The sequence below is a fragment of the Carcharhinus amblyrhynchos genome, unplaced genomic scaffold (genome assembly GCF_965287045.1).
Source record: "Carcharhinus amblyrhynchos unplaced genomic scaffold, sCarAmb.v2.hapA scaffold_38, whole genome shotgun sequence".
Classification (NCBI taxonomy): Eukaryota; Metazoa; Chordata; class Chondrichthyes; order Carcharhiniformes; family Carcharhinidae; genus Carcharhinus; species Carcharhinus amblyrhynchos.
Genome location: NW_027649779.1, coordinates 1,725,871 through 1,738,508, shown reverse-complemented (window position 1 = coordinate 1,738,508; position 12,638 = coordinate 1,725,871).

The following is a 12,638-nucleotide window of genomic DNA, read 5'->3' as shown; positions in this document are numbered from 1 at the left end:
ACTGATGCAGAAAACAGTCAAGAAGGCCAAAGGAATGCTGGTCTTCATATCTAAAGGGTAGGAGTATAGGGATGCAGATGTTGTGCTGCAATTGTGCAAAATCTTTGTTAGACCACAATTACAGAACTCTGAGCAGGAATGGGCAACAAACTTTGGAAGCGTGTTCACCCTGGAAGGAGTTCAATACAGGTTTACAAGAATTATACCTGATTTTAAGGGATTAGGTTGTGAGGAGAATTTAGACAAATTAAGATTTTATCGCTCTAATTCAGAAGTTTGAAGGGTGCGCTCACAGAAATCAACAAAATATTTACAGGGAAGGATGGATTTGACAAGGATAAAATGTTTCCACCAGTTGAAGACTCGAGAATAAAGGACCATATTTAAAAAAAAGGCCAAGCCATGCAGGAGAGTTGATACCAAGCATTTCTACACACAGAGAGTGGCGAAGTTTGGAACTCTCTTCCTCAAACGCCGGTGGATGCTGGTTCAATGTTAAATTTAAGTCTAAGGTCTTTTTTTTTAATTGAGCAGGGGCATCAAGGGATATGGGTCATGGGCAGGTACATGGACTTTGGTTACAGATCAGCCAAGATCTTAAAGAATGGCGGGGCGAGTCTGTGGAGTTGAATGGCCCACTCCTGTTACTATATTGCCAAGCCAGCCTCAGAGCAAAATACCTCAATTCATGTTAATGTATTTGTGTTAATCCTGGTTAGAAGGAAGAATATTGACCAAGGCTCTGCTGGAGACCATGGCACCTTTAACGTCCAGCTCCGCAATCATGGCGTTGGGGAACGTTTATTCCTTCATCATTCCACCTGAATGATAGTTGGGGTCATTATGCCTGAAGACTTCCAGGAAGGCAAGGTGGAGTCTTAAGTTGAAGGAAAATGTGTGTATTCATATGTGTGTGTGTGTGTGTGTGTGTGTGTGTGTGTGTGTGTGTGTGTGTGTGTGTGTGTGTGTGTGTCTACGTGCATGTGCATATGAAAAAAAGACAATATGTGAGACAGACTGAGAACAAGAGAGAATGTGTGGGTGTGTGTTTGGCTGAGTGCTTTGTCTGGAAAATGTCAAGTTGTGCACAAATCAATTTCACAATGTTCCAATTATAACAATCCACTCTCATCAACCTCATCATTTTCACTCTTTCCAGCTTCGATTTGAAGATCCACCATCAGCAGGATGTGACTCTAGACGGACAGCAGTATGTGTAACTGGGCCATGCCTTCTGAGATGCCCTGGAATACCATTCTGCTGTCAATAAGTTAAGCACAGGAAACAGAAGTTGGCCTTCCCAGAGATCCCCACATCCCATGGAAGAATAAATGAAATAAAACACAAGCATACATGTTTATGTAGTATAAAATATACCATCTCTCTGTATCAACTCTCGCAATCTGCCTGTATTTATTTCTATCCAACTATCACAGTGTTTGGTTGTGTTGGAGAGATCATCATTGTTGCTACCAAGGTGCCGGAGAAGCTGGAAACTTTCTTTTCCTAAGAAATGGGAAGCATTGGTATAGGTTTACAACTTTAAAAAAACGAGTAAAAGGCCTGCAGCAGTGTTGCTGGGCAGATTTGTTTATAAATAGACCCCATTGACAATGTTAAGAGTTTGACGTTGGCTTGTAGCCAAGCGCTCAGTACTGAGTAAACAGATCTTTGAGTTACTGAACAAACACCGTCAGATGTTTCCTGTAAATATTTTCGGGTGTTTGGCAGCAGGTTGGACTGCTGCCAAATACCACGTCGGACAGATTAACGTGAATCTGTCAGGATAGAACGGAACTTAGTCAGTAATATAATAATTGTTTGATTTCCACGAGAAAGACACTTTTTAAATGGCACTCTTTCTCAGTAATTTTTTTAAATGAATGCACTGTTCACTATGTGATTAAACAATATCAGAAACTAGTAAATTGGCCAGGTGCTATTTCATTTTTATAACTTCCAAATAAATGCCCTTTCAACAAATAAAGCCATGTTGTGAGCTACGGAATGATATGCATGGAGGAGATTTTGATGATCCCAATCCCTCAGTCCAATGTGTAATGGCCCAAAAATGAAAATAATTAAAAGTAGAAGGAAACCATATAACTGCCTTGAACAGCGCGGATTCTTGGAATATTCTCAGTGCTCTGCCCCTCTCTTACATTTGATTAGCACCATGTTCTGTTGTGCAGCACAATCTGATTTCGACCATTACCAGTCCTTCTCGTAGCTGCTAATCTGTGAAGAAATGACCTGTTCATACCCTGGTCCAGTGGAAGGAAAAACATTTATTCGTGTGATATTGTGCAATATGCTGCAAAGTCCTGATATCCTGTTTTCACACTACCAGTGAATGTTTGACAGCGGTTGGCTGATAAAATGAGCTGCAATGATCTGGATGCTGACTGAGAACTTTCCTGATCCCTGTGTCCGTTCTGATTCATTAAATTCTCTGTCCAAAGTTGATTTTAATTTCATGTTTCTCTGTCAACTCAAGTAATCAGAGGTCAACCAATTTTCTTTCACCGTTAATTTTCACAAGGTTAAGTAGCTATTGGGGAAATATAAGGTGTAACATTGCATCATATGAGGATTTTCTTTTTGAATGTATTTGTGAGTTGTACGCTGACATCTTTGGAAGCACTTCTGCCTTAAAGCGCCAGGGACACAGTTTCAGTTCCAGATTTTGGTCTATGTGGAATCACTACCTGTGTGCAGTCTGCACATTCTCCAGTTGTCTGCCTATTTACTCACACTGTCAAATAATGTGTCGCTTAGGTTGATTGGCGATGATAAATTGACCCATAATGTCAAGGGATTTAGCAGTGAATATAGTTGGGTGTTGGGGATAGGGCCTGATTAGAAATAGCGTTTGGTGCGTGCCCGATAGGCCAAATGGCCTCCTTCTGCTCTGTAGAGATTCTATGAACATGGGCACCGCTGGATGACCAGAATATATTGGCTACCTCTTGCCAAGGGCAATGGAGAGCCAACCACATTGCCGTGGCTTTGGTATTGCAGATAGGCCAGACCAGTTAAGGACGGCAGATTCCCTTCTCTAAAATACATTAGTGAAGCGAATGGATTTTTTTTTACACAATCGACAATGATATCATGATCATAAGTAGATTCTTATTTCCAGATGTTTTTACTGAATTTAAATTCTACCATCTGTTGTTCTGGGATTCGAAGCCAGGTCCTGAATACATTAGTTCAGTTTGTGGATGAATTGTCAGTGACACTAACAGTAGGCCATTGATTCTCTTCTTCATATACCCGGTCTCAAATTACAGTGATAGCTATCCACACCGGAAATACAATCATCCCAGCTTTTAGTTACATAAATCGGTAATAATTCCTCTAATGAATTATATTTTTGCTGCAATGTGTTAGAGACACAAAATTATTGCTAATCAGACTGACGTATTTATCCTGATAATCAAATGCAGTCTTCTTTATGTTTATTCATTGTGAAGGGGTGCAGAAATGAAGGGGCTTAATTTAAAATCTTTTTTTCTCTCTAATACAGATGCTCAAATGCAATTTCACCTCTTGGACTAGCAGAGACGTTACAATGTTTTTCACTCTCATAGCCTCGGTGTTAGTCTTTCTCTTGAATGTTCCAGTGCCAGCAATCAATTAACTGGGAATAATTCTCAGTATTTTTGATCTATTTTATTTGATTTCATTTGATTTATTCTTATCATATATGTTAGTACACAGTGAAAATTATTCATTCTTGCACACTATACAGACGGAGCATACCGTACATAGGGAAGGACGGGAGAGAGAGAAGAATGTTATGTTGCAGTCATAGCTAGGGCCTAGAAAAAAAGAATCAATTTAGTGCGAAGTGGATCCATTCAGTAATCTGGTTGCAGCAGTAAATAAGTTGTTTTTGAATCAGTTTGTACGTGTCCTCAGATTTTGTATCTGTCCCCGATGGCAAAAGATGATTCAGTATGCCCGGGGTGCCTGACGTTTTGTTTTCATAGTTTATTTTTCATATTTTAAAAAGTGTCGAATCGGAGGTTGTGTTGACTCAGCTAGAGGCAGAAACCGGGCGTCCCTGACGCTCCCTGAAACTGATCTGTAAAGACACAGCGTTCAATATTGGCAGCAACAGGATGGTCTGGGTCTGACCAGTCCCTATAACCAGTCTCAGTGTCTTCTCCAGTATGATGGTCTTGGAACGACCTACAATTCCTCCGCCCCAGAGATTTAGAGACTATTTACTCTGCCCAAAGACACTTCAAACAACGTAAAGAGAAAATATTGGAAAATCTCAGCAAGTCTGGCAGCATCCGTTAGGAGAGAGATGCTTTGTCAAAAGGTCATCTGGACTCGAACCGTCAGCTCTTTTCAATCCTCACAAATATTGCCAGGCCTGCTGAGAGTTTCCAGTATTTTGTCTTTTGGTTTTAATTTGCAGTAATTTGTTTTTATACTTCAAACGACATCTTCACTTTGGAAATAACTGGAAATGGAAGATTCCTATATTTATCCTATCTGCCCTACATAGGCTCCAGTTCCACTGTAATGAAACGACCCTTAGCCACTACTGAAATTGTCGGGTAGGCCAGTCATTTGTATCAAAGCTGCTATAGAAAATCAAATAATAAACTCATCCAGAGGGCAGGTTTCAACAAGGTGGTTCACAATCGCCTTCTCCACAGGGACAACTAAATGTTGGCTTTGTCAGTGATGCTCACACCCAGTGGATCAATAACAACAGGGTAAAGTGCTGCAGATTCTGGAAATCTAAAACGAAGTCAACGCAAATGTTACTCAACAGGTCAATATGCATCATCAGAGAGAGAACTAGATTCTCATTAAAGATCGATGCCAGGATGCAAAATCTCATTGATATAATTCTAAAGAACAAAACTGTTCTCTCCAAGACAGTAGGACTAGGGGGCACAGCCTCAAGATAAAAGGGGGGCGGTTTAGAACGGAGTTGAGGAGGAACTTCTTCACTCAAAGGGTGGTGAATCTCTGGAATTCTCTGCCCGTTGAAGTGGTGGAGGCTGCCTCGCTAAATATTTTTAAGACGCGGGTTGATGGGTTTTTGATAGGAGAGGGGATTAAGGGTTATGGGGAGAGGGCGGGAAAGTGGAACTGAGCAGCGACAGATCAGCCATGATCTTATTGAATGGCGGGGCAGGCTCGAAGGGCTGGATGGCCTACTCCTGCTCCTATTTCTTATGTTCTTAATACTGATTCTTCAAACGAAATCACAGATTTACCGTCAAGTTATCACATCTCGGTTTGTGGTAATTTGTTGCACGCAAATTACCTGCTGTATTTGCAACATGACAGCAGTGACTAAATTCAGCAAAAGGACATCAGTGAGTTTTAAGAACAAATAAAGAGCAAGGAACAATACAGCACAGGAGACAGGCCCTTCGGCCTTCCAGCCTACGCCACTCAAACTTTAGGACGATATGAGGTCGGATAAAGTGTGCTATAAATGCAAGTTCCACCACAATGAACGTTGTAATTCTTTGGAAGCGTTGAGGTTAATGCGAACATGGTCAAGCTTGTGCCTGATCACAACAACATAACATCATAGAATCCATGCAGTTCAAATGGAAGCCATTCGGTCTAACAACTCTGCAGCGGCTCTCCAGCAGAGCATCCTACCTGGGTCCAGCCTTCACCCTATCCCGACAGCGACGCATAATCACAGGCTAATCCCCCGAACCTACACATCGTCTAACATTAATAAGAAATTGAGCAGAGACAATCCACCTTGGACCTGGGAAGGATGCTTTGCTGGATAGCTGGTGCAGACTTGATGAACCGAATGGTCTCCTTCTGCACTGTCGGGATTCGATGTTTCTACTTTGCACATCATTGGACGCTAAGGGGCAATTTATCAGAGCCAATTCACCTAACCTGCACATCCTGGGACTGTGGAAGGAAACTGGAGCACTCGGAGGAAACCCACATGGATATGGATAGAATGTGATAACCACACACAGTCACCCAAGGTTGGAATCGAATCCGCTTCCCCGTCGCCTGTGAGGCAATAAAGCTAATAGTATCCCTTAGTGATAACCACACTGGATTATTTTTATTATTCTTCCCTGTGTGAGCGTGATCTCTATTTGTAACAGGAGTACTTCAGACATCAGATCTCTGTTTTTTTTTAATTTAACTTGTTTAGTTTAAACAGACTAAAACCTCAATCAAATTGACATTCAGTGGAATATCTGCCTGTTCACAGATGTTTTATTAATTGTGACAACAGAACTTTCAGCTCTAATTCTGAAATGGAATGTATCATTTTCTTTTAATTAAATAAAACTGGTGTTATGAATGTTCAAAAGTTTCTATTCATTTTGAACCAACTGTTAATATTCTTAAAATAAATCGCTATTTTGAGTTGAAACTGATCAATAAGTGGCGGTTTATCTGGTTTTGCTGTCTTGAACATTTCATTATAAACAGTGGGGTATTTATGGAAATAAATATAAAAATAGCAGTTTCAAATTAGATTGTTGACAGACAAAAACACAACAAATGTTTCCCCACCAACACAGCACAGAAATAGAGATAACCATGCAAATCAATCAACGGATTCCAGTAATGATTGTTTTTCAACATTATTTATTCATCAGTTATGTCAGGAAAAACATCATGATGATATCTATGTTCGGAATTAGGAAATAATACATTTGATCCCGAAATAAAATGACACAGAAAACACAGAGTATCTCCTGTGTTTCAGCTCTTTCTCTGTCTTTCTCCTGTCTGGTTCTGTGTCTTGTCTCTCCACGATGGTTCATCGTCTTCACTCCACAGATAAAGTCAATGTCTGTCCAATGTATTCTCTCAGCCAGTGTTATAGGATTCTAAAATAATGTAATTCAATGAATTGGAATCCGTCAGTGAGATTTACTGTAAAAGATCTCTGGAATATTCTATGATTCCTTCTGTATCTAGCCTCGGCTGTACCTAATGATAAGAATTCGATGTGTCAGCACTAAGGGATCTTTCCCTAGATTTAGCTGGTGTTGTCCCTGTCCTTGGAGTATTTGACTGGACAATATCGAAGAATATTTACTCTGCATCTAAATTCAATGTAGGTGCCTTTTGGATGTTTGGTATGAATTTGTCCATATCAAGATTTAAACCATATCTAATCTCAGTTGTACCTGACCTGGGTATGTTTTATTGAACTGTGTAGACAATCTTTCCCCTGTACCTAGCACCTGCCTCCTGAATAGCTAAAGGAAGAGTGCAGGAGAGGTTTTACGTAGAAGAGAGTCCATTCTCTTTCTGCCTTCACTTTGTTTGACCAGACTTTGTAGAGGGTGGTTCACTCTGTTTCTAGACAGTGTATTGTTCTGGAGAAATTTGATTCAGTTAGTCTAGAGAGAAATTCACTTTGTACTATTTCATACGATTCCTGCCTTGAGAGAGTTTAATTTGGCAATGCAGAGGGAATTGTGCATTCTGCAGCTAACCACCATGCTACTCATGTCCTGTTTGGTGTGACAGTCAGCCATCTCTGCACATTTCATTGGGATTGAATCTGTGTCTGTAAATTACAGTACATTTTCCCCCTGTCAGCTTATATTTGAGGCCATGTCTTTCTTTATTTTTCACTAGACCCTAACTCTTTTTATTTTGCACGTAGAGTGTAATATTGCCTGCCTCTACTCATATTAAACTGAATCTTTTATCTGTTTGTACTAAATTACACGCTGTCCCTGTTTATATTATACATCTCAATGTTTCTGTTTCTATAAAGTGAGACGTTGTCTCCGTTTATATTATCTTAGATCTGTCTCTGTTTGGATCAAACTGGATGCAGTCATATTTCTGCAATTGACCGTGTGCACGTTTATATTGCATTGGACATTGTCTCAGTTTTTAATGCACTGGTCAATGCCAGTGATGATTAAAGTGGCTGGAAGAACACAATTCTCTGCATCCTTCTGCAAGTGCAAACTCTATGAGGATTTAGACACTGGAAAAGAAGAAGCGACATCTGAAATCGACCTCAGCTGACTGCATTGAAAATGGATACCAAGCCCTGTGTATAATGCAATGTCAACAAAGAACAAAAATCAAAGAAAATTACAGCACAGGAAAAGGCCCGTCGGTCCTACAAGATTGAACCAACTAAATACTGTTGATCAGATTCTGCCCATTTCAGGATCCTGCCTGATAGCAATGTTTTTAATCCCAACATATTATCTTCTTCTCGCGGAACCCTCTAGTAACACTGGCATAATTCAAACAGAGGCATGGTTAAGTGCAGAAATAACACTGATACAGTTTATTGAGATATATGCAGAGTCAGTATCAAATATTACACTTCCAGATAAAATGTCTAGCGCAATGTAAACTGAATTCTAGTCTAACAGAGTATTAACAGAGCCAGACTGTATTTCAAAATGAACACGGCCTGATCCAACAAAGTAGAAATGAGTTTGTGCCGAGTGCCATGTGGGGATGGTCAAATGCCAAATTCCAATGACACTGACATTCCATTAAAAAAAAATTAAAAAATGACATTTTCAAGGAAAAAAATACTGAGACAGTGTCCCGCGCAGTTTTACTGACATAGGAACCTGTGCGACATGAACTGAGAAAGTGCCGAGTAATTCATGATACTGGACGAGACTTATTTGAACTGAGATGGAGCCCAGTACATTAGTAATAATTACTGATACAGGACTGAGACAGGTATAAACTGAGACAGAGTCCAGTGCGTTAGTGATAATTACTGATACAGTACCCCGACTGATATAAACTGAGACAGAACCCACTTTATTTATAGTAATTGTTGTTACAAGACGCACACTGAGATTCGGACAATTAAGCAATTCGGAGGTACTGCAAAGTACATTAAAACTTATACATGACAGTCTTAAATAATCAAATACATGGACTGGTGAAGCATTAAATTAAACAAGACCTAGATCATTAACATTTAATGAACTATTAGCAAAATCAATATTACAGACCACGTGCAATGAATGAAGACATTATTTCCAGTTAAGTACACGTGTTCTGAGGCAGTAAGAATTAAGGTGTGGCCTCTTGTCAGATTAGCAGAAACATGGCAGCCATAACTTAGAAACTATAATAGTAACAGGGCCTTTTGGAACGTGATCTGGGCAGAGCCTAGTGGAACACAGGCAGAGTCAGAGGCGAGTTGAATATGAGCAGAGATATGATATGTTTAACATTTCTTCATGGAATTTTGACGTCACTGATAAAGTCAACTTTTGTTCCCAAACCATAATTTCCTTTGAGAGTGTGGTGACAAGCTTTGGGAAGCTGGTGGGTGGGGTATTCTTCGAGACAGTTACTTTTTCCAGAATGGTGTTGAGCTTTCTGAATGGCACAAGTCAGACAAGTAGAGAATATTCATTCATCTGTGTTGGAACAGACTTGGTGGGCAGAAGGGCCTGATCATGAGTTGTACTGTTCTTTTTTTTTAATTTCATTCTCCTCACTTTTGCCTTGTAGATGATGGATGGGGCTTGGGAATTCAGGAGGTGAGCTGTTCACCGCAGAACTCCAGACATATGACCTGCTCTTGTAGCCACATGATTTAAACGCAGTTCAGATTTTCACGAATTATAATGCCCAGGGTGTTGATAGTGAGGGATTCTGCCCTAGTAATGCTACTTAGTGTGAAGGGGAGATGATTGCAATCTCCCCTATTGGAGAGGGTCACTTGTGTGGCATTAATGTTACTTGCCAGTCAGTGGCCCAAGACTGAATGTTTTTTGAAGTCTTGCTTGATATAGACAAATAATGTGACAGGGAGGAATCGGAAGTGGTGTTGAACTTTGTTCAGTCATCAGTGAATATCCCACATATGAACTTTATTGATGGCTGAAGCTTGGGGCTATGTCACTAAGCTGAAGAATTCCTGCAAATCCCTGTGACTGAGATGATTGACCATTAACAACCACAACCATCTCCCTTTGTGCTCCAGCCAGTGGACTGTTATCCCCCTGATTCCCATTAACTGCAGTTTCTCTTGGGCTCCTTGATGCTACAAATGGTTAAATGTTGCCTCGATGCCAAGGGGACACGCCTTCTATTAACCTTTTAATTTCAAATTTGTATCCATACTTGGACTCATTTTAACTCATTTCTACCATCGAGTGATCCTGGCGGAACAAACAAACATGAGTATCCTGGTGTGCGTGTGTTTTGTGAAATGTGTCACGTTTTATAGAAATTGATTTCAAAATGATCACTTGCATCTTTCCATTTACAGAACATGATGGGTGCACAGTAAACACATCCAATTCAGATTGGCTTCCTTTACATACGTCACCTTTTCTGATGATTGCGGAGGACAATTTTTGAAAGGTTAGCTCTCCCACAACTATTGCCCATTAAGCTACCGTGTATCATTGTGTGTTATCATTTTTATATCGTGAATAGATATTAAGAGCTTTGTTGTAGAGCCAGTTATCACCAAAATTCTATAGTCCTTTGCGTGCTGACGTTGAATGGTTTAGCGAGATCGACTGAAGTACGTTAAAGATATGGACATATGGAACATGGAGAAGTTGTTGCCTGGAGTAAATGTTCCAACACAGGCACGACACTGCACATCAGTAACACCTGGTCTACAAGCACATGATGTATTTAAAGTGTGACCGAGCAAAGATCTTTCCCGTGACGCTATGACAGAGCTAAGTCTATAGCTGGAGCAGTCTCTTCCAATGGCTGACTTCGCAAAAAGTGTGATGAATTTGAATTATACATCTCTTGTGGAATATTGGGTATCAAGGTGCACAGTCGTAATTTCTGTTGCTCACAGCGCTAGGGCCACAGATTTGGCTCCCAGCTTGGGTCAGTGGCTGTGTGGGGTCTGCACATTCTCCCTCTGTATGCATGGATTTATTCTGGGTGCTCCTGTTTCCTCCCACAGTCCCAAAAGGCATGCAAGTAAGGTGCATTGGCCAGGCTAAATTGTCCCTCAGTGTACCCAAACAGATGCCACAATGTGGCAACTCGGGGATTTTCGCAGTAACTTCATTGCAGTGTTAATGTAAGCCTACTTGTGACATTAATAAAGAAACGTCAAACCTTAAATCTTCCAGCAGGTAAGGAGAATGACATAAATGTTCGGAACAATAATTATTATTTCCAGCAGTGAACGTTCATTCACAATTTAATAAATGCATTCACCTGTTCTCGTGCATTAATAAAGATTAGTGTATTTAACATTACTTTATGAAAGGTGGGCGACACTGTCTCCGCCAACATTTATTCCCCAAAGTTAATTGCATTCAGTAAATTGGTGGTGAGCTGCCTTCTTCAACCGCTGCAAAACCTGCAGTGTAGGTAATCCCATTTGCTGTTTGGGAGGGTGGTCATGGAATCTGACTCAGCGACAGGATAGGAACGATAATATATGTCGAAATGAGATTGATGAGTGTCTTGGAGGGGAATTTCCAGGCGGCGTTGTTCCAATCTACCAGTTATCATCAATTCATACAGGTAAACAATTATTCCACCAATTATATTCAGCATTTTGAGAAAAAAAAACAAAATACTGCGGACTCTGCAAACTGAAGCAAAAATAATAAATTCTGAAAATTCTCAACAGGTCTGACAACCTCTGTGGAGAGACAATAGACATAACGTTTTGAGTCAGGATGACCGTTTTATATCTGGAGAAATTTGAAGAGGATGATGAAAGTGGGAATTGATGGGGGTGGATCGGGATTAGGAAGTTTTTTTAATTAGGATAGAGTTAGTGATTGAGGTGATGATTAGATTAGTTAGGATGGAGAAGTTGAGTATGATTTTTGGGATCGGTATGTGAACTGATGTAACTTGTGTGTGGCTTGAAATAGTGGATAACATTAAACAGTAAACTTAAACTATTCCCACCTCACAAGAAAGTTACACAACTTCTCTGACACCTTGTTAGAAACAATGATCCTCTCGCCAGGGCATCAGGAATGCTCTGCCGAATCAGCATCCAGACTCGAAACGTTGGCCCTATTCTGTCTCTACGGATGCTGTCAGGCCTGCTGAGATTTTCCATCATTTTCTGTTTATTTTCAGTATTTCTTTCTATACGACATAGAATGGCACTTTGCTTCATATCATTTACTGATACCAACATTTACTGACAATATATATTGGCCGGTTTGTCATCAAGGAATAAAATCTGTCCTGGAATTCAATGAGGAATGGAATTAATTCAGACCGAGGATAATGAACAGCTACCCAGCAACCTCTGAGCTTCATTGACAAGTCATCACCTCAGAGTCACACAGAAAGTCCTGGTACATAGTTGGGGTGTGAGATTTGCAAAGTGATGATATTAATGAAACATTTGTATCTCGTGTGAAGTTACTGAATCTTTAAATCCCGATTCATTATTACACTGTTTTGGGAAGCAATATAACCGCTGTCGTTGTCCAGTGAGTCTCACAATATTTTTGTTACTGCCTCATTTAATTTTCACCTTGTTACCTTCAGTAATTTGGCTGAGGGCATGCGGATTGATTTGCTGTATGTGAAAGAACTGCATGTTTCAAATATTACAATCCTCCCTCCTCAAACTAATCATCTGTTTATTCTGTTTAATCTCTGTTTATTCTGGATATGAAGATTCAGCATCAGCAGAGAAATGAACC